This window comes from Canis aureus, chromosome 15, assembly GCF_053574225.1.
Source record: "Canis aureus isolate CA01 chromosome 15, VMU_Caureus_v.1.0, whole genome shotgun sequence".
Classification (NCBI taxonomy): Eukaryota; Metazoa; Chordata; class Mammalia; order Carnivora; family Canidae; genus Canis; species Canis aureus.
In genome coordinates this window covers 36,124,578-36,149,089 of record NC_135625.1, presented here as the reverse complement: position 1 = coordinate 36,149,089, position 24,512 = coordinate 36,124,578, and the positions used below count along the sequence as shown (strand labels likewise).

General features: G+C 34.5%; 1 long non-coding RNA gene across 1 annotated transcript; it reads left to right on the top strand.

Moving 5' to 3' along the window:
• Positions 1 to 320: 320 nt before the first annotated feature.
• LOC144284520 (uncharacterized) lies at positions 321 to 10,702 on the top strand. Its single transcript, XR_013352950.1, has 2 exons — positions 321 to 634; positions 10,439 to 10,702. It is a non-coding gene; the product is annotated as an uncharacterized LOC144284520 (long non-coding RNA).
• Positions 10,703 to 24,512: the final 13,810 nt, after the last annotated feature.

Genomic DNA, 24,512 nt, shown 5'->3' with positions numbered 1-24,512 from the left:
AGTAAAATTTACAAATGATTTATTTAGAACAAATAATTAAAGCAGATGCAGGGCTCTTCCTCCCACATCGTTCTGGCTTATTTGCATTCTGAAATGTTCTTTCAAGTGGAGAGAAAGCCTGGGGATTTCTTACATATGTCTTTAGTAGTGTATCTATCAGTCCAGGAAGTGTCCTCGTCAAGTATACAAAAAAAAAAAAAAAAATTAAAACTGTCACTTAAGGACTCTTAAAAACAAATACAGGCTGAACCAGAATCACCTGAAACACTTGTTAAAATGAATATTCCAGGGTTCTGTTCCAGAATCTCCTAGGCTGTTAAGTAAGAATGTCAAGTAAGAATTCCTTAAGTAAGAATCTCCTAGGCTGGTAGAGCCTTGGTAGGTGCACATGATGAGTTACTTGGTTGTTTCTAATGCTCATCAACATTTGAGGACAGTCCTTCCTGGAACCCCAACTCTGGGCCCCTACAGAGCGGCACAGGGAAGTGATAGCCTTGATCTGCATTGCTAACCTTTAAAAGAACCATCTAGCTGGTCCATTTCCGCATCTACTCTAACGATGCTAAGAGGGAGGTCTTTGGCAAAATTACACATCATCTGACTTACAATGACTCTCAGAAAAAATATTTCTCCCGTAAGTATTAATAATTGTCATTCTCCTCCTCTGCTTTTAGTTACCCATTGTAAAACCGTATTATAAGCGAATTGGGTTCTCTCTGTGCAGGATTGTAAGAAAGCATGTAGCCGAAGTTGTGTTTCCCCCATGGTGGGGAGGACTCTGGGGGATAATTCACGATGAGCTTAATCCCTACTCTACTTCACTTCCCTTGATTTGTTAGTTTGTTTCCCTTCTTCATCTTCTACTTTCCCTTACACCTTTTTAATTTCAGTATTCCTTATATGAAATCTTATGTGTTTGGTAGAACTAAAAAGGAAATAAGTCTGCCTAAGTGTGTGTACATTGGTATTTGGCAAATGGCATATTTTTTCTTAAGGAAATGAAGGAGATTTGAGACTTCATCTGAAAACAAAAATGTTTTTTAGTCTTTTTAGGAATATATGGGAAATCTTCATCTAGCATTCATTCAATAATACTCCAGTTTTTCTTATGATTTATTTTTCAAGCAATGTATAAAAATAATAGAGGATACTAGTGATGCTCTTCTGAGATCTTAACCACACCAGTGGGGGTGTGTTTGTGTGTTCTGTTTTTTCTAGATGTATTTAGGTGCTGTGATCCTCCATATATATCCTGTATCTTTACTTTGGATATGATAAAATGAATTACAACTATTAAGAAAGTCAGAGAAATACCCCAATTCTAAAAATGTTAGAGGAAATATAAAATTTTCTGGAAATATTGGTACATGGCTCCACATGAATATAGTACAAGTTCTCTGAACTTGACCTTCTCCTTTTTTAATGTCAATCCATCTGTATATGCAAATAAGATACCCCAAAGAAAGCTTAGCTATTATGACTGAACTTCCAGTCACTTTAAACAAACAAACAAACAAACTGATTCGGGAAACTGTAATTCTTGTAATAAGTGGAGAGTCAGTGCTGTGGAGAATGGGTGATAGTCCTAATTTTGCCTTGATGCTTTGACCAGAGAAATGATAAAATTCTAAGAGGAAAATTCTTTTGTCTGGCAAATATTTGAATAAAGAAGCTGAAAATGCTGAGAGGACTTGAGAGGAAGCCTGTCCGGGTCAGAAATAGACAAACACATTTCATTCCCCTGAAGTGGGTTAGGGTGAGGACAGAATTAGTTGACAGGAGCAGTGATTTCTTGAAATCAGCTGCCCTCTATAATCTCAGATGTGAGTAGTTTAGAGGTAACTGCTGAAAGAAAAGGTACAGTACAAGAGGCTCTTGGTTTAGACTCCATGGTCTGATCCTAAAACATCCTTCCACATTGCAATGGGCTCTGACTAGAAGTCAGTGTACCCCAAACCTATTCCTAATCTGAGAAACCTTCAGATTTCTGTACATTTTTTGGCTGTAAAAGACAGCAGGCATGGAATTTAGATTTGACCTGTGTCCAACCAGTAGAATTAAAAAGTGGAACAAAGAGAGTGAGGTCTTTAAAAGCATGAAGGCAGGAATATGGTCATCACAGAATAACCAAAAATTAGGCTAAAAGGAAACAATGTTGGTCCGTAGGATTTGAGTTTTCACATGGTTTAGGTAGTTGGGTAATTGGAAGGGTTTGGCCAAGTTTTCAGTTGTTAGTGGGGAGTAAAATACTCTTTAAATTGAAATTAAATATTGATTTGGCTTAATAGTAATTGCTAAGTTCCCTATTTCAGTTTGACTTTATACAATTTATGATCACCACCTCCGTCTCAAATTTCCTTCTAATGAAGTGAGAGCAATATTTTAAGTCGCATGTCTTTACGGTTCTTCCTCGTTGTGTGATCCCATATATTTCAAGCACAGGTGCATGATTCTATGTGATTCATAGGCAGAAATATTAAAATTTGGATTTCCTGTTATTAATATGCCAAGTCTGCATATTATTTACTTATATATTTATTGTTTCTACTCCCCTCTCGTCAACACACTCACTAGAATAGATGCCTCTATAAGATCAGGGACTTTAACCATCCTGTTTAACTGCTAAATCACCAGTGCCTAGAATAGTACCTGGGCATAAAAGATACTCCATAAATATTTCTTGAATAAATTAATAAGAAGTAGGCAGTTACAGCACATATAAATCAGACTGTACTGCTGTTGGCAGTGATTGAAATCCAGGAAATAAAAAATAAGAAAGGTAGGGGTGTGTGTGTGTGCACTCGTGTATGATCTGAACAGGCTGAGGAAGAAATCAGAGGAGGCAAATGCCAATCAGACCTTATTACCTTATCAGAATTTAATTCCTTAATAACTGAGAATAACTAATAAGTCTAAGAATATCGGTTCTCTGACGCCTGATGGGAAATTTCACACTGAAGAAACAGACCAACAAAACTGATTGCTCACGTTCATCCCTGGTATATCTTCTCAAATTATTTTCCCCAACTCTCTTCGTGACTCTGACATAATCTATTATTGACACCTAGTGAGTTTAATCTATCTCTTGTTTGCCAGGTTCTTCTATCCCATCTCAGGCTATCACTTCTACTGAATGAGAAGCACAGGGAAGAGGACTCTCTGAGGAGCCACCTGTCAGAACTGTCCATTTGGGCATCAGTTCTGAGGTCTGAAAGCAAATGCTACAGGAAAATGCTAACAGAATGCACAAGATAAGGCTGAGTTTCCCCCAGCCTCAAATCTAAGCCAATGCTATAGAAGAGGACTTATTTTTAAAATAAAAAATTGGACTCCAATTGATAAAGATCTTAAGAAATATTGTCAGAAGAGCTTCTGGAACTAAATAATCTCTATATCACCTCTTCTTTACACCTCTCCTTTGGAGTTCCCCTTGCCTCGGGCCAAAACTATACATTTTCCTTTATTGGTCCCTATATTAATCAGAATAAATGACACAATTGTTTTTGAAAAATCCTTCCTCCATATTTCACAGCACCCCTAAAAATGAGCTAAGTCTATGTCTTATGTTAAACTTCATCTAATTATTCCTCTCCATTTAACAGAGTTACAAAGCAAAGAGAGATTATATGGTCATATTATTAAACTGATCAAATGACCAAAACAATGACATTGAACCAAAGCCAAAATGATCTGTTTTGTTTTTAGCACATACACTCTACAAACAGCTAATTGCAAGTCAATATAATGTTTTTAAAAATCTGTATGAGAATGAGAACTAGAAATAGACTCCTACCCTCTATTAGTAAGGGTCATAAAGAAGTTTTGAGCTCAGAGTGAGACTTATGCATGAGCCCTTAAGCCTACTTTAAGAAGAGGGAGGAATCCCCACATTCCCACCCAACACTCAAAGTCACAGCTTACCCATCAGCTTTGAGTCACTATGACTGATCTCATTATGCTCCTTATTGTGTTTTAGGCCAGGGACCATCAGAGGCCTAGGAATCCTAGGTGCCCCCCAGTCATCTCTATGCTCTTATCCTCCTATGACATCCTATACTCTTTCCTGTTCACCAATCTCTCCCCCACTCTGGAACCCTGTTCAACTGTGCCCTCTAGAATTCATGATTCCTCAAGAGGAGAAACTGCATTCCCAAATTCTTCTCTACATTTCCCTTTCATATTCTTGCTCTAAAATCCTGCTCAAAGGCCTCTGAATTAGTGAAACCTGAGCTCCAATCCTTTAACCATACTATTCATATTCTTTCCTTGCTTTAGCCATCTGCCAACCCATGATTCATCTCATCCACCCTCATCGTTTTAGGTCAGGCTGAGGGAACACACTCCAACACTGCGCCTATATCATATCCAGCACATTTCAATATCCATGTAGATGCATCTTCCCATAACCTAGGCTCAGTTTCTTGAACTGCTCTTTTCCCATGGTGGTTCTAGCAAATTTGCCTTTTAAGCATTGACTTACATCCTATCTCTTCCTCACAAAGACATGGCTCCAGCACAACTTGCCTGGATCAGCATTTCTCTCTTTATTAGATGATTGGATCAAGATACAAACTCAGGCTTTCTAAAAATCCACTCTTGACTCCAGTTCCCTTTCTCTATTATCCTATTTTTTTTAATTTATAGCAAAACTTGTGTTGAATTGTCTATAACTGAAATTTTTAATTTGCCCCATTTTCTCTTTTATTTAATCCAAACAGGCTTTTCATCACTTCACTAAAAGTCCCCTCTTCAAGGTCGTCAGTGACCTCTACGCTGTTAAATTCAATGATCAAAATTCAGTTCTGATCTTATTACACCAACCAGCACATTTGACCCAAGTGCTCATCGCCTCATCCTTAAACACATTCTGTTGGCTTCCTGGACTAAATTCTTCTTGTTTTCCTCTTATTTGTTAGTCACTCCTATATAGTCAGTTTGCTGGCTCCTTCTCATGGTTCTAGTCTTCTGTGTAACTTTGACTCAGTCTCTAAATAAATCTCTTCTCTTCTCTATTTATATTCCCTTCCTGGATGATCCAATTCTGTCATGAATACTCTGATGACTCTCTAATTAATATCTTGAGTATAGACCTCTCCACTAAACTTCTGAACTCCAGATTCATGTATCTAACAGCCTGCTCAACACCTTCAATAAGATATCTATGTAGGCTAATTTAAACATGTGAAGAAATGAAAATGAACCGTTGGCCTTGTTCACTAGCTTCTCCCAGCCTCTGCCAATCTATCCCTCCCCTTACATCCATTAATTATAATTAACTCTTCCAGTTGCTTGTATCAAAAATCTTTCTTTTTTTTTCCAAAAAATCTTAACATTACCTTTACCTTCTCTCTTTCTCTCATATCCCACATAAAATCTGTCAGCAAATTCTCTCATACCAACTTTCAAAATATATCTTTAACCTGACCTATTTTACTACTTCAGCTGCTATTCCCTAACCCAATCCACCATCACCTCTTGCCTGGAATATTGCAGTAGCTTTCTAACTAGTCTCTTTGCTTCTATATTCATCTTCCTTACAGTCTAGGTCTATATAAAAGCAGAATGATCATTTAGAAACTTTGAGTCAACAGTCACTCCTCTCTTCTAATCCTTCAAAAGCTTTCCTTTGTTCCTCAAGGGCAGTGGGATGGAGGGTAAGTACAGCAGTCAACTCTCTTGCACTCTAGACCTCCAGTGATTCTATGCTTTCTGACATGCTATTCCATCCACTGGCTACCATATGTCCCTCACACAAGCCAAGCATGCTTCCACCTCTGTTCATCTGTCTGGAACACTCTCTGCATAGAAATCTTCCCTCAGATTATTTGCTTCAGTGAGACCTTCCTTGACCACTGCATTTATACTTATCTCTATATCCCCACCCCCCTTTTATTTTTCTTCTCTGCTTTAGTTCTCTGCATTTACTTGCCATGTTCAAATGTATAATATAATTTACATGTAATTATTATTTTAAAGATTTTATTTATTTATTCATGAGAGATGCAGAGACATAGGCAGAGGTAGAAGCAGGGTCCCTGCGGGGAGCCTGATCTGGGACTCAATCCTAAGACCCTGGGATCATGACCTGAGCCAAAAGCAGATGCCTCAACCACTGAGCCACCCAAGTGCCCTTAACTTATATGTAATCTTATTGTGTGTCTCCTCACTCTAGAAGAAAGGCAAGAATTCCAATATTTCTCTTTTCTTTACTCTAGCCACAGAGTCAAAAGTAGAGCTTAGCACATAGTAAATAATATTTGTTGAACGTATGCATACATAAATGAATGAATAAGTGAATAAATAAATGAGTGAAAGAATAAGATATTATTTGCTAGTTTCAACTTAGGAGCCATGATATAAATGATGATTGATACTTAAGCATACTGTGAAAGAATCTATAAAGCAAAAATCTCAAAATGGATTCCCAAAATCAATATGGTAACTCATGAATATCTAGTGAATAAAAAGATGTTAGAGAGGTGCCTGAGTGGCTCAGTTGGTTGAACTTCTGCCCTCAGCTCAGGTCATGATCCCAGGGTTTTGGGATGGGGCCCTGCATTGGTCTCCCTGCTCAGCAGGGAGTCTGCTTCTCCCTCTGCCCTTACCCCTGCTCATGCTTGCTCTCTCCCTCTGTCTCTCAAATAAATAAATAAATAAATAAATAAATAAATAAATAAATAAAATATTTTTAAAAATTTAAAAAACAAAAGGTGCTAGAAATGTCAAAAATTCATAAGAAGGATTTGGGCAAAACTGTGTTGACAATGAAGCCTCCTCAATCCAATGGGGAAGGTAGGAGGAAGGAATAGTGCTTCTATTTTCACCTGAAGTCAAGAGAGAACTTCACCAAGACTACTCACAGAAGCTGCCATGCATCCTCTAGGTTTGGGAGTAGGTTACAGTGAACCTTAGTAAAGATAAGAGATTGTAGCTATTTATCTAAAGCATGGTACTCTAAGAGCATCTGCACAGAAAGAATTATCAAAAAACAAACAGGGCTGAGATAGTAGCATCCAGGTGGGAAAAGTGCAGTGCCAAGTCTAAGGATAATGAATTTGGTCTAATAAGAGCATCTGAAAACCTATGGAAGGATCCAGGGGAGAGTCAATGCTACATTCCTGACAGACCCAGAAAACTAAAGCCCCCAACCATATTGCACGGCATGAAAAAAAATTCTTATCCTATTTACCTCTCTTCTTTCCTGGACTCTGACCCTGATAGAGTCCTATACTACAATCACAGGGTGAAGAAGGAGCAACATTATATGGAAAAGCTGTGGGTAAAAACACACAGCATACTCACAGCTACCCAAAGGAAGGACCCAGATAAAGAGGGAAGATAGAATATAAGATGAAGTTCAGAGTCTAAGTTGACTTTAAGATTGGAAAAATTAATTAGCTAATAATAATAGCTGCTTTTGAATGTGTTTTTAAGATTTTAACCAAGAGGAATCAAAAAAGTCACAGGGACTTGATCTATCTTGCTTCAGAGACTGAGGGTAGGAATAAAAGCAGCCTTAATTAGTGGATTTAAATATATAGTGGGGAAACAAAAATAAATTTATCTTAATGAGTACAGATGGGTTGGGCTTATTTAACATTTATTACAAGAGGATGAAGACATACAAGCAGAACATATACTTGAGCTTAGGATTATCCTTGAAAATAGCAAATAATCACCTTCTAACCTTGGCCTCCTAACATAGTGGAAGAAGATGTTTGTAATATTAGTCTGACAAAGAATTCATGGACAATATACATAAAGAACTCCTACAAATCAATATGAGGGATATATATCACAAAAATAGGAAAAAAAAAGTCAAAAGACCTGATCAAGCCCTTCAAAACACTAAAATAACTGTTAAAAGTCAATAACTGTTAAAAGATGTTCAATTCCATTGATGATCCAGGAAATGTAAATAAAAACCAATTAAAATACATTTAGTACTCCATAGAAAAGCTTAAAAACAAATAAAAACAAACTTCCGGTAAAAAGTGTTGAGAGGATGTGAAGCATTTGGAACCTCAGCAGTGATGTGAGTGTAATTTAGTGAATCACTTTAGAAATTATTTGGAAATATCTACTAGTACAACATATGCATACTCTATTTACCTATGTACTCAACAAAAATGTATATATATATATGTGTATATATATGTGTATATATATATGTGTGTGTATATATATATATATATATATACAAGACCAAAAGACAAGATCAAAAATGATCATGGCATCATTGTGAATGCCAACAAATTGAAAAAAAAAAAAAAAACTAACTTGTCCATTCACTGTAATAGCATGGATAAACTGTTGCTGTATACAACAGGAGGGAATCTCACAAACAAAATAATGAGAAAAAGAAGACAGGCAATGCAATGCATTTAGAATGGCTCCATCCATATAAATCTTAACTGTAGTATGTTAGAAATCAGGATTGTACTTTCCAGTGGAATGATGTGGTTAGTAGTGACTGACAGGGTGCATGACGGGCTCTCTTCAATACTGGTAATGTTCAATCTCTTTTGATTCAAAGTCACAGTATGTGTTCACTTTTGTGAAACTGCATCATACTATATACCTACAATTTGTGGGATTCGGGTTTATATTTGAATAAAGTTATTTAATTTGGAATATTATCACAAAACAGAAATCCAAATAGTAAATGTAATAGTCAAGAGAAGAGGGAGTATATAACTGCTGCCATACTAAAAACTTCAACTTGGCTGGCTTCCTTCTTTGTTTTGTTTTTGTTGTTTTTTAATCAGAAGAAAAATCCATTGAGCTGCTCTTCCATGTTTAATCTTCCATCAGCTTATCTTCCTACAGAGATTGTCATAAAAACATGACTTGACCTGATAATATCTACAACTGTCTGCAACATATTTTTTCCAGTACTTGAATTTAAGCTTACAGTAGATATGAGACATAATCTCAGATTCTATGATTTGTAACTGATATCTAGTCAATAAAAGAAAAATATCTATGGTTTGCATAATGTTTATTTGATGCAAAGGCATGCCAAGTTTTTAGGATCCAATTAAACTAAAAGTGTTATCAGTTATATCATTGTTTTTAAAATAAAAGAGTACTTACAGGAGTAGGTAATTTTTAAAAGTTATTTAACTGATACACTTTGTCTTTAAAAAAATTTCAAACTTATGAGCTTATAAAGCAAAATATTCCATTTCTGAATACGCGCATGCAAAAACTCATTTTTATTTTTAAATTTATTTTTAATTTTGCCTTTATTTATAATTTACATAATGAGATTCCACGGGAGTCAACACATGGTTCTGTAACTTATTTTTTATCACTTTACAATATGGCTTAAAGACTTTCCTTGCCAGTACATAACTCTACCTCATTCTAATTTGCACCAAACTCCACAGATACCATAATTTGTTTACGCATAATTGAAAATTTAGGCTGTTTCTCATTTTCACTAATGTATTTTATTCAATGAACATTCTTATGCATGTTATTTTCAAACATTTGTAAATAGATCTATAGAATAGATTTATATTAAAAATAGAACTACTCTATGATCCAATAATTGCACTGCTAGGTAGTTCCCCAAAGGATAAAAATATACTGATTCAAAGGGACAAATGCATTCTGATATTTATAGTAGCATTATCAACAATAGCCAAATTATGGAAAGAGCCCAAATACACATTGACTGATGACTGTATACAGAAGATGTGATAGATATATGCACAATTGAATATTAGTCATCAAAAAGAATGAACTCTTGCCATGTGCAACAATGTGGATGGAGCTAAAATGTATTTTGCTAAGTGAAATAAGTCTGAGAAAGATAAATACCTTAGGATTTCACTCATATGTGGAATTTAAGAAACAAATCATATGAACATAGGGGAAGAGAGGCAAAAAGGGAGGCAAAGTGTAAGAGACTATTAACTAGAGAGAACCAAGGATTGCTAGAGGGGAGGTGGGTGGAGGAAGGGTTAAATGGGTGATATTAAGGAGCAGACTTGTTGGGATGAGCACCAGATATTGTATGTAAGTGATGAATCCCTAAATTATACTTTGGAAACCAATATTACACTATATATTAACTAAGTAGAGTTGAAATAAAAACTTGAAGCAAAAAAAGATAATATTAAAATAAAAATAAATAAATATAAAAAGGTAAAAAGAATAGATTTTTAAAGAGGGATTTCAGGATTTGGGGTTCAGTGTTTTTGCCTTTGGAGCTTCAGTAGATAACACCACACTGCTCTCTGAAATAATTCCACTAGCCTATTTTCCAACTAAGATTATGAGAACCTATATCCTGATATTCACACACTGACATGATTCTTTCCCCTTATTTCCAGACTGAACTTTCTGATTCACTTTTAACAAAGTATCTTAGTGATGGGACATTATAAAAAGACTGTGACTTTCATATTAGTCTCTCCTTCCCTTCCAGTCTGGGGGAATCAAGATGCCATGTTGCCCTTTGGAAAGACCCATGTGTCATGGCAAGGGGAAGAGACCCTCAGTCCAACAACTTGCAAGGAACCGAAGGACCTACATTCACCACAAGTGAACTTAGAAGTGGATCATTCAGCCCCAGCCAATGGTTTGACTACAACCGAATGAGAGACTTCAATTTGGAAACACACAGTCAAGCACTTCCCAGATTTCTAACCACACAAAGTATAAAGTAATAAATGTTGTTTTAAATTGCTAAGTTTTAGGGTAGTCTGTTATGCAGTAGGCTCTAACTGTAGCTCCTTGCTGGCCTCTGATTATCATTCATTTAGTTGTTTGCCAAATACTAATGATGTTGACATCTACATTTGTGTATATGAGTATGTGTGGATGTGTCAATTGCTTCTTCAAGTCCTTTGCTCATTTTTCTACTGAATTGTCTTTTCTTGCTGATTTGTAGGAATTCTAATGTATTTAATGATTAATGCTTTGTTTTTCATAGGTGGTACATTTGTTTTCTTTCATCTGTTTAACAATATATAATGTATAATTCATGTGCAGTCAAATATACAGATTATCTCCCTTGTCACTTCTAGGTTTGTATTATAATGAGAAAGCCATTGCAATTCCAATATTTTTAATGTCTTACTGTATTTTCTTCTAAAAGCCTTAGGGGCCTGTTTTTCATTTTGCCCTTGACCCCATCTGCAGGAAGTTAGGTTTTAATGAGGTTATGGAGAAAGCTAAATAAAATTTTCCAAATGGATAACCAATTGTGAAAGTACCAATGTAATATATTCCATCTTTTGACACCCTATTTTATATGTCCAATTTTTGATAAGTTGAATTCTCATAAAAACCTGAACATTTCTGACTTTATATTCTGTACCAATTTTATTTCCTGCAATAACCAACCTGTTTAAATTGCTATAATTCTATAATATGTTTTCATATTTGGTAGGACTTTTAGTTGGTTTCTTTCAAATATTCATTTTTTCATGCCTATTTCTCCACAATATATTTAAAACCATCATATATTTTAATTTTCAGTTTAATGTTAATATGAAGAACAATTTGGGAAAGACTTTACCTCTTTCAAACACTAAGCCATTTTTAACCAGGAATATAATTCAACTTTCCCCTTTTATCAGGGCTTGCTTTATGACCTTCAGTAAACTTGTATAGTTTTTTTAATAGGTTTTACAAGTTTCTTGTCACACCTAATCATAAGTATTTAATGACCTTTGTGGCTATTCTAAATGGGACTCGTTTTTCTATTACATTTTAAATTGGCCATTGCTAGTGTATAAGAAAGCTATTGATTTTTCAATATTGATTTTTTATCTGGCTACTTTCCTGTACTCCTACTAGTTCTGATAGTTTTTCCATTGATTCTCGTTGATTTTTTTCTTTCCTTCTTTTTTTTTTTGCAGTTTGTCTTTGTCTTATATATCATATATCGTGTGTGTGTGTGTGTGTGTTTGTGTACACAGAGACATATTCTTTTACTTTCATTTTATTTCATGGTCCAATCTCTTTAATAAATATTAGTATTAACATAGTAACAGAAACTTTTTTCTTTTTCTGGTTGCTATAATTCTTTCTGTATTAGCTTTCTTGCTACTACTGTAATAAATTACCACAAACTTTGTGACTTGAAACATAAATGTATTATTGCACAGTTCTGGAGGTTAGATTCTAAATGAGTCTTGCAAGCAGGGCTATCATCACAGTACTGGCAGGGTTGGTTTCTTCTGGAGGCACCAAGGGAGAACCAGTTCCTTGCCTCTGCAAGCCCTCCAACATTCTTTGTACAGGCTCCTTACATCACCACATCACTGTACTCCCGCCTCCGTCTAACCTCCCATCACCTACATAATCCAGAATCATCTCCCCATCTGGAGATCCTTAATGTGATCACATCTGCAAAGTCACTTTTACCATGTAAGGTAATACATGCACAAGATGCAGGATTTATTATTTTTTTGGAAAGAGTTATATTATTCAACCTACTGCACTTAAGATATTTCACTATGATTTATGGGATTTTCTTAAGGATTTTGGTCAATTACTAAAGCCAAATTTTAAAAATGTATTTCCAAAACTAGCTTAGTAAGAGCTTCCTTTTTCTGAGTTGGTAATATTGTAGTATTGTAATAAATCATATGTTTTATTCATCCATATTGAGATGTTTATTCACTCTTCTCCTTTAATTTGTTAATGCACTAATTATATTAATGCATATATTTCACAGTCTGAGATACATTGGCATTCCCAGCCTACGCTTTCTGAGCATAATTAGTAGTCTGCTAATGCATTCTTGAAATTAATTTGGTAATAGTTTATTTATGATTTTCATATGTGTTCATGAATTTTATGTACTATATTTTGTTCATTTTTGATATTAAAGTTATATTACATCCATAGAATGCTTTGAGAAAGATTCCATTCCTTTCTACCAATACAAAAATAAAAACATGTTACAAGGAAATTATTTTTTCCTTTGAGGTACAATTAGCCTCACCCATAAAATACTTGACCCTGTTTGTGCCTTGCCTTGTCATGGCAGATAAACTTCTAATATTTTCCCTATGTACTATCAACATTTTGTACCATTCCATAAGTGTGCTTTAGTAATTTAGATCAATAAAAAATGATTTTTACTAAAGTGCTCAATTTTTAACATAAACAATATTTAAATTGGCACTAAATTTAGAATATAACTTATTTTGTCATTCCTACTGTTATTTTTTGTATTGTGTGTGTATATGTGAAAGTCACCCAAGTTCATGCATTTTATTGATCATTTTAAAGTGTTAGTTTTTTGTTTTATTGATTGCCTCTACTTTGTATTTTTGTCTTTCTTTAATTTCTAGTTTTATCTCTATTATTTCTTTTCTTTCTCTTAGCTTTGCTCCCCGCCCCCAGTTTCTTAGTTTTGTACACATAATTTGTTTTAAATTTTTATTTTAAAATACATGCACTGATTTGATTTATGCTTTGATTTTTCAGCTCACTATGACTTTGGACAGATACCACAGCTTTTGATATATGCTGCCCTTAATGTTTTTTAGCATCAAAATAGTTTTCGATTTCTGTTTAGACTATGTGTTTATTTCACAATTCTTTTAAAGGAACAATTTTGAAGTTCTACCTGTGTAGAAATGTTAGGCTTCTGTTTTTATTGAATTATATTTGGGGAATATGGACTGCATTATTTCTGCCTTAGGAATTAATTGGAATTTCTGTTAAGGCATTAATTCTTGACCAATTTTTATATATCCGATTTGTTTTCAAAAAGGTTTTGTGTTCTCTTTTTCTTCAATGTCAAGGTCTTTTATTGTATCTATTATGTCATACATACTAATTTGTATATAAATTCTTATATTAAACCTTTAAAAGCATCTGTTAAAAGATAAAACGTCTCCTACATTAAATAAAAACTTAAAAAAAATCCATATTGTTTACAAGAAATGTTGAATTAAAAGGAAGTGGGAAAGATATACCAGACAGAATGAGAGCAAGTAGAATATTTAATATTAATACCAAACATGTTAGAATTAAGTTTTAAAAAATGACAGAATTTAAGAGGTCTTATTTGAGAAAAATATATTCCACAATAAAGATATAAATTTTAGACATATCTGTGTGTCATACAGCACATTATTTAAACATATGTCAAAATGTCATCAATATATGGGATGGTTAATGGGAATATAATTGAATTAGAAGAGCTTAATATCTTTTTTAATTCTTAAAAAACAAGAAATAAATTAGTTATAAAATATTTGGCAAATTTCAACATTTCTTTAAAACAAACACACACATCAACTGGGAAGAGAAGGAAATCTCCTGAACACGATCAATAGCATATACAAAAAGAATCTACAGCTAACTTCATACTTAATGTCGAAAACAGATGAATTCCTAAGATTAGGAGCAAGATAAGGCTATTTATTCTCACGACTTTTATCCAATAATGTATTAAAGTTACTATTCAGTGCAAAAAGGCAAGCAAAACAAATAAAATCACAAAGTTTGAAGGGAGAAAGGGAAAGAAAGAGAAAAAATAAGGACAAAAGAGTTTTTACTCATACTTCCCATGATTGCCTATGTGGAAAATCTAATACAAAAAATCGATTGAAAGTTATACGTGAATTTAGCAATGTTACTAATACACACACATACACACACACAAATATATTTGTATATTAATAATAACAAGAAACTTTTTTTTTTTTTTTGGCAAGAGTGAGCATGACAGGGGAAGGGTGGGGAGGGGGGGAGAGGGAGAGAGAAACTTCAGCGGGTTTCACACCCAATGGGGAGCTCATCATGGGGCTTGATCTCACAACTCTGGGATCATGACCTGAGCTGAAATCAAGAGTCAGAGAATCGAGTGAGCCATCCAGGCACCCCCAGGAACATAATTTTTAAATGGCATTTATAAGAATACTAAAAAAGAAAAAAAAGAAAAGAAAAAAATGCCTATGACTACATCTGATAAAAGTATCCCTACACAGTACATATCCCTATACCAAAAACTACAAGCTATCACTAAGAAATTAAAGAATATCTAAACAAATTGAAGAAAATACCATTTTCATGAATTGTAAAACAATATTGTTAAGATGTTCATTTTCTCAAAACTGATTTATAGATTAACCATAATAATTCAAATCTCAGAAAAAATTTTTGTTAAATATTGACAAACCAGTAAGATTATAGAATAACAATTTGAAAAGGAATTTACAGGGTTTTTGGGTTTTTTTTATTTTTATTTTTAAAGATTTTATTTATTTACTTGAGAGAGAGTGAGCACAAGTTTGGGGGGAGGGGATGGAGGGAGAGGGTGAAGCAGGAGTCCCTAGTGAGCAGGGAGCTTGATGTGTGAGGGAAGCCGTGTTCAATTCAGGACCCTGGGATCATGACCTTAGCTGAAGGCAGATGCTGCTACCTAGGAACCCAAGAGTTTTTAATTGTTACTTGATTTTAGGGTGACAATAAAACTTTTGCAGTCAAACAGTATAGTATTGGTGTAAAGATACACCTCTAAATCAGTGGTAAAAAAGGTGATCTGGAATATATTTACACATACACAGTGATTGATTTCACAAAGGCATCACCAGAATTGAATAATCTTCTCAATAATTTTTAAGTAATCTTTTCAATAAATAATGTTGGGAAGAAGGGATAGTCATATGGAAGAAAATGAACCTTGACTCCAACTTCACATCATACATATATATTCATTCAAACAAAGAAAAAAATCTTTGTAAACTTTATGTAAGGAAAGATTTTTTAGACTTTGAAAAAATAGCACTAATATATTGGAACTCACAATATTAAAATAATAAAATATTTTGCTCTTCTAAAGACACTGTTAAACCCATACATCTGTGTTTAGTTGATTTTTTACAAAAGCGTCAAGTTCATTCAATGGTGAAAGAATAGTTTTTTCAAGAAATAGTGCTGGAACAATTGGATTTCCACATGCCAAAAACAAAACAAAACAAAAAACAAAGGTGGGATTTCTACTTCATATCACCTGCATAAGTTAACTCAAAATGAATCAATTGCCTAAATATAAGACCTAAACCATAAAACTCATGAAAGGGAACATAGTGGCAAATCTTTATAAGATTAGATTTGCCAATAGACTTCTAGATACAACAAAAAAGGCACAAACAACAAAGAAAAAGGAGTTAATTTAGACTTCATTAAAATAAAACATTTGGTCATATAAATACATTATCGAGAAAGTGAAAAGACATCCCACAGAATGAAAAAAAATATTTGCACATCATATCTAATAAGGGTTTACTATCTAGAATACATAAAAACCTCCTAAAATACAGTAACAACAAACTACCTTAAAATGGCCAAAAGAAAGAGAAATTGCTACACTGAAAATATACTAATGACAAATAAGCACCTGAAAAGGTCCTCACATCATTAGTCATTGGGGAACTGCAAATCAAAATTATAATGAGATACCTACTAGGATGATTATTACTAAAAAAAATTTAAAAAACTAATAAGTATTGGCAAAGATGTGGAGAAATTAGAATCCTCATACATTGTGGATGGGGATATTAAATGGTGCAGTTTCCAAAAGAATTGTCAAAGAACTCAACAAACACTTCATAAGAGTGGGAATGTGAACTGCCAATTAGCTCGTGAAAATATGCTCAGTTCTATTGGTCACAAAGGAAGTGCAAATTAAAATGATTTCACATCCATTAGAATGACAGAAAGCAAAACACAATAATACCAAGTGCTGACAAGGATATGAAGAAACTAGTATTCTTTTATTGCTGATGGAAGTGTTAAATAGGACAACTGCTTTAGCAAAATTTGTCAATTTTGTATAAAACTGAAATATACTTACCAAAAAATTTGGCAGTGCCACTCCTAGGTATGTACCTACAGAAAAGGGAAAGGTATGTTCAGAGAAACACTTGTACATAACTGTTCATAGCAGCTTTACTCATAATAGTCAAAACCTTAAAGCAACTAAAATGCCCATTAACAGGTGAAAAGATAAATTGCTACATTTGTATGATAGAACAGTACCAGAAATAAAAAGAAATGAACTACTGATATCTATAGTAACATGGATAGATAAATCTGAAAATCCAAATGCTCAGGGAATGAAGTAGGACATAAAATAGTACACAATATATAATTTTATTTATATGAAATTCTAGAATAGAATTCTAGAATTCTAATCTATCCTAGAGAAATCTATTCAGTGGTCACCTGGAGCAGAGGATGTGGAAGATAGCCAAAAGGCATTTGTGATGATGCAAATAATCTCTATTTTGATTAGGAAGTTCATTAAATAAGCATATATGTGTCAAAACTCATTGAACTATACATTTTAAATATGTTTTAGTTTATGCAAGTTATACCTAAATAATCAATTAAAAAATACCTGGGGATTAAAGAATACACTTATGATGAGAACTGAGCAATGTATAGAATTATTGAATCACTATATTGTACAACTGAAACTAATTGAACACTGTGTTTGTGTGTTAACTACATCAGAATTGAAATTAAGAACTTAACAAAACTTAGGACATTTCAAAATAAAAGATATATATCACTCAAATACTTTAAAAAGTTATTTATAATTATGGTGCAGAATTGTGTTTTTAAGTATAACATAATCATAAATGCCAAATATATTGGAAAAGTTAGAGTACAAGTGTATTTTACATCTCTGCATAGCAAAATAAAGTAAAAAAGTAAAATGTGACAAGAAACTTTTCCAAGAAATTTTAAAAGTTAAAATTTTGAAATTTAATGGCAAATTGTAATAAACAGGCAAATTTTCAGAAAAAGAAATGAAACAGTGATAAAAATATGAAAATATGCTCAGTCTCACTGGTAATGAGGGTAATACAAATTTAAATCAATGGTAATTTTATTTCTTATGGGATTGGCAAAGCTTGTGTTGGTTCGCAATCTCGGGAGCCTCAGGAGTGGGTGAAATCTGAAACTGTGTGATACCATCCCCCCATCCTCTGCAACCCCCCAAACCTCACATCCCTGCCCCCACCCAACCACACAAAAGGCAGGGTGTAGTTCAAGAAAAAGGCAGACCACTTCAGAAAGGTATACAGCAGGTGTAGGGAGGGAACTTACCTATGCAGCTTGTCTTGAGCAGCCTCAACATGAGCAAATCTCAAAACCTGCTGGCCAGACTCTTTAGAGTCTATATAAAAGTCTTAACTAGGCTCATTGACTCAATACCACTCAGATGAACTCAACAACACATTACTCTCTCAAGGCTGCCTCCTTGATAATGGCTCTGGGGGTGGGGATGGTGAGCAGAATGTATACTCCAAGGGCAGGGAAAGGAGGAGACGCCTCTGATTGCCCTCGTCCAGCTAGTGGGTCAACCAGAAGTCATATCCTCTCTATGACCTCCTCCAAGAGTATGGGAATTAACACTATATAGAAAAGAAAGTGTTTTCCTCTTTCTTTTAAATACACATTGTTAATTTTCTTAAGGGCTATTTGGTGGAATGAGGAAAACTTAAATGGTATGCACCATTTGTACAGTATTTCTGGTCTAGCTATGTAGTTTAAGGAGGTGTATGTGGATATTCAGTAGTGTATTGCTCAGTATTGCTTATAAAATGATAAAAAGGTAAGTATGAATCAAGGTGTAAATGGTGAACTGAAATTAAAAGAAGCAAGCTATGTATGATATCATATATGTCAAACATGCATAGAAAAATAAATGGTAGGATTAACTGTCAATGTAACAGCAATGTTCTCTTAAATAGTGGTAGTGACAAGCCCTGTATCTTTTTGCATTTTTATACTTAAAAAAATTAGAGTTAACCTATCAAATCATAATTCAAATCAGTGCTAGCTCCTATAAGGGCAAGCTTGTTGTCCATATTAAAAAAAAAATAATATTCCTCCTTATAGTTAATATATTCTTTGTTATAATGGTACATCGACATTTTAGATAAAACTGGTTAAAGAAAATAAATTTTGAAAAAATGTAATTTTGAATTTATATTAATTTTCGTTATTTATAAATTTGATGAAATTATAATTCCCAGTACATATATAGATTTTAGTATTCTCTCCTGTGATTTACACATGATAATATTCACCAAAATATATCCTATTCCTAAGTATTTTCCAGAGTGGTATTTGTTTAATTCCTGAAAATCATGTGGTTAATTTCTGATACAGTAAAAGCTATTTTATGACTTCATTAAGATTTTTATTTGCTCATTCTTTGTGCATAAAATTAACCATCTTTTATCCTTTTTCAAACTTATTTTCTCAAGAACAGACTTTTTTTTTTTTTTTTTTTTTTTTTTTTTTTTGTAGAGAGTGCACATGTGTGTGAGTGGAGGGGAAAAAATCTTTAACGGACTCCATAATGAGTGTGGACCCCAACACAATGAGTGTGGATTCCACAACCCTGAGATCATGACCTGAGCTGAAATCAAAAGTCAGATGCCCAACAAACTAAGCCACCCAGGCACCCCTCAAAACAGACATTTTCCAGATGTGCTCCTTTGGTATATGTGCCAGACATTGTTAGTTGGCATATGACCACCATTCCTACCCTCATCTCTGCTTCTTCTTGACTCCAGAGAAAAGTACATTTCAAAGACTCACCTGCAGCTGGGATTTTTTTTTTTTTTAAGATTTTATTTATTTATGCATGAGAGAGAAAGAGGCAGAGACACAGGCAGAGGGAGAAGCAGGAAGCCTGACATGGGACTCAGTCCTGGGTCCCCAGGATTAGGCCCTGGGCTGAAGGCAGCACTAAACCACCAAGCCTCCCGGGGCTGCCCTTGCAGCTGAGATTTGAGATCTGTATGGGTCTTAGCTAATATGCTGGTCTGGACCCTGTATAGGGCATTAAAGACAAGGGCAGTTTCCTGTTGTTTTTTCCTGTGAGCAAGCAAGGTCAAGGTAATGTGTGTCTTTCCTCGTGGCATACTCAGCGTGTGTGTCAGGTAACCAGCTCTGCCTGCGGCATTGAAAGGCAATCACACAGGCAGCAGAAGTAGCTGCAACCGCAGCTTCTTGGCTTCTGGATTATAGCTGGGACGGTTGTACTTGGACTCTCCTACTGTAGTAGCCCCAAATCCCATTCTTCCATGTCTTTTGTAAGCATCAAATTTCCTATATTAAATCTTTTTTGTAAAGCATCTACAAGGAGTTTTCTGTCACTGAATATTAACATCTAGAATGTTTGGTGTTAGAAGTGGCAGGAGTAGGGTGGAGTGGAAATAAAATATAAAACAGGTAAGACTGGTTTAATAAGTGATTAACATATTGGTGTGTATTAGCTTCTCTTTGTTGCTTTTAGCAAAATATATGAGAGAAAGATAATGTCAGGAAAGTGTAACGGCATAAGCAGCAATGGAAGAAATACAGCCACCTAAAGGAAACTCTTTTCTTGCAATCTACAATCTAAGTTGACTCAGAGGCTAGAGATTTCTGGACTTAGAAGTCTGGAAGAGCCAAACCAGGTTTAAGAGAGCCTCCCATTGAGTGTTCTCTGCCAGAGGAAAAATTCAGATAAATGGTGATAATTCCCATGGTAGATTGATCTGTTTACCCTAATGTTTTACCCTCCCAATGTCCATACCTTTTGTCATGTAATGTGGCATCCATGCTAACGGTACATTCCCCACCCCTTGCCTTTGGGCATGGCTATGTGGCCAGCATTAGCCAAAGAAAACTGGGCAAAGTGACAGTAGTCACTTCTGAGCATGGGCCTTGAGAGGCATAGTAAATTTCCATGATTGCCAAGGCCCTCTCTTACCTCTGCAATTACCAGCTGACATGCTCATCCTAAAAGAATGACAGAAATCTGGAATCAACCTATTGCTTAGAGTTATCAGTTAAAACCCTATGTCAACTGAACCTCAACCAATGACAGACACAAGTGAAATGAATACATGTTGTTGGGTAGCACTGATATTTTGTGATTGCGTCATTTATAGACTGATAGACTTCCTAAGTCTACCATTACAGATTGCCTCACAATAACCACCATTACATTAGGAAGACAAAATGATGAGTTCAGCACAGACTATAGCTAATAAATGCACTGACAAAAGAACCATGACCTGACAAGCTAATTGCTATTTTAACTTTCACATGTAAGTTTCTGGACGTAAATAACCCAGAATCCTACTAAGTTTTGAGGAAATTACTTTGTCAACAGAACTGCAAGCCTGGCCTAGAAAAACCTGTGATTGTTCCACTGATAAAGCAACCTGAGGATCTCCAAAATGGTGCCCACAGGAATTGGGCTGTGATGGCTGTGCAATCCTGAAGAGGATTTTTGTTTTTGTTTTTCTGTATCTACTTCAGATTTATGCAAAGGTAATAATGGACAACTAAGAATTTCTCAGAGGGCAAAGCCAGAAGCAATGCAGGTTATTGGACAAAACCATTCCTCCCAGAAGTCAGAATCGGACTTTGACCAAGAAATTTAAACTACCGCCAAGACAGAGATTCTCTACCCTTCCTTGCCAGTGATATTTCTTCATTGCTATAGAACTATGACAGCAGTGTGCCTGTGGTCCTTCCCTTCACTCAATGTGGGATTTTAATGCAACAATCCTTTTGAATGCTGAGTATTTGTGGAGAATTGGGGAAGATAAATTTTCTATTGCATGGGCCATCAGATGCCAGAAGCCCCATCTGGACAATATGGAAAGGACTGCACATCACACAGAGATCCTGGATTTCAACTTGTATACTGTAGCTAAACGAGATTTTGGGGTAGTATCCTTGGGAAGTAGTCAGCAAGGGTATGAGAAAAGAGTTTTTAGCAAATGGATTGTATACATGGAAATTATGTTTGCAACTCCATATGGGTTCCTTGAAGGGCATATGTGTACCACTTTCTCTTTTCCCCTTTCTAGATGTTGTAACACTTGGTGCCAGTAAGCTAACCTTGACCTTGAAGAACAGGGGAAACCCCTTCAGAACTGGTGATGGAATGAAAAAGAAAGAGCCTAGATACCTGAAAATTTCATAGAGTTTATCCATCCACCCATCCTGAAATATTCACCTTCCCCTAGACAGTGGGGGGAAAAATTCTTGTTTGATCACTAATTTTTTTTTCTCTCTCTCTTCCTTCCCCTATTGTTCTCTTCCACGGCAACTTAGGTTGTATATGATCATATATATGAGTATATTTATTGAGAAAAGTTTATATACAAATAATTATAGAACTACTCTTCAGTTAGAAAAGTATATTTAATAAATTAATTTTTCAGCAATGGTTTTATGCTATAATTTGGATTTATGCAAATGAATTCAGATTATTTTTGCATGTGTACTCTCCATGCTTGTTCATCTATTTTATACTGAATTTATATGTTTCATTTTCCAATAAAATACTAGTCATGCTTAGATATTACCAAAATTTTTTAAAAAGAAAAATTTTAAAACTATGCATAGCAATGAATGTCAACTAGACTTACTGTGGTGATCATTTCACCATATATAAATATTGAATTATGTTGTATACTTGAAACTAATACAATGTTATATGTCAATTACATCTCAATAATTTTTTTTCCTAATCTTAAATAGAATAATGGAATTCATGTCTAACATATGGTGTTAGGCAGGCCTTTTTTCACTTTATTTTTAAAGTAGAACCTATCAGGATTCCTCAGTGTTATGAAACCCAAAAAAGAACTGAAAAATACAAGATCTGTGGGGTCCCCTGGGTGGCTCAGTTGGTTAAATGTCTGACTTTTGATTTTGTCTCAGGTAGTGATCTCAACATCTGAGATGAAGCCCCCTGTTGAGCTCTGTGCTCAATGTGGAGTTTGCTTGGGATTTTATCTCTTCTCTCCTTCTGCCCCTCCCCCAGCTTGTGCTCTCTAAATAAACAAATAAAATCTTAAAAAGAAAAAAAGAAAAATACAACTGAAATTTTTAAAAGTCAATGGAGGGACTCGAGCAGAATGGAGAGAATGAGGAAAGAATCAGTAAACTTAAAGACAGATCAATAGAAATAGCCAAGTTTGAGCAACAGAGAGAAAAAGAAAGAAAGAAAGAAAAAGAAAGAAGAAAGAAAGAAAGAAAGAAAGAAAGAAAGAAAGAAAGAAAGAAAGCAGATGAACACATCATAAACTTCAGAAAACTAAAGAGAAGGGGAAAAATCTTAAAAGTAGAAGGAGAGAAATTGTACCTTACCTGTAGTGAAAAAACAGTTTGCATAATGGTGGATTCCTCATAGGAAACCACAGAGGCCAGAAGAAAGGGGCACAATATTTTTCAAGTGCTGAAAAACAAGAATGGTCAATCCAGAATCCTATGACCAGTGAAAATATCCTGTAGGCATGAAGGAGAAATCAAGATATTATCAAATGAAGAAACATTATGATAATTTGTTTTCAGTAGACCTACCCTAAAACAATGGCACCGGAAATTCTTGAAATAGGAAAAAAAAAATGATAAAAGGATCCTTAGAACATCAAGAAGGAAGAACAATGTAAAGGGCAAAATTAAGAGTAAATCCAATAGACTTTCCTTCTCATCTTCCATCTTCTGAATTATGTTGATAGTAAAAGCAGAGAACATAATGTTGTCTGATGTGGATCTCAGTATCTGTAAATATTTAAGATAATTATACATAGGAGAGGGCAAAGAAACTTAAAAAATGGCAAGACTTCTATACTTCACTCAAACTGGCAAAATGATGGCACCACGCAATATTTATCGTGATAGACTACTTCTGTTTCCTGGTTGTGATGTGGTTAGAAAAATCAGCACATGTGATAAAAAGGATCAAACTATACACACACATTCCTAATTTTAATAGAAAAATTCTTTCTGTTTACTACTAATGAAGATACTCCAATATTTGTGGCTAAATGAAATATCTGTTAGCTCTTTTTTTTTTCTGTTAGCTCTTTATACTTTGCTAAATAAATAAAATGGAGGAAAAGAGGAAGAGAAGACTTAGAAATGAGGAAAAATGTAAAAAAGCAGACAATATAGCTACATCTTAATGCGAGAAGGACAACGTAAGTATTAGTATACCATTCATATTTTACTATTACATTAGTTTTATTGAGTTACAAATTTCATGAATCTTCAGGAATGTATAACACTACAGTCTCAAATGGCATCTAAAAATTCTATTATCCCTTTGAAATATCATAAATCCTGGCGCTTTATATTATTGACTTCTATTTTATTGGAAACTGTAACTACATTAAGAAAACACAGTTAATTGATCCATCCGAACAGTTCAGACCTGCTTTCTGCATTTTTACCCATGTTACTGAATTTTTATATGATTTTCCTCTCACTCTGCCTTCCCCATCACATAAAAATGGCCTTCAGCTTCTTAGTCCTTGAGTCAATGGGGTCAAGACTCACTGTAACCAAAAGGTTAAAAAAATAAATATTTCTACACACTATTTTGAAACCACCAAAACCCCCAGAGGAGAGGAAATTATCTATCAAGAATTTTTCTCAATCTCAGGATGACTTCATCCAGCTTTGAAATGGCCTGAATTCCCCAAGTTCTTTCTTAGCTGGAG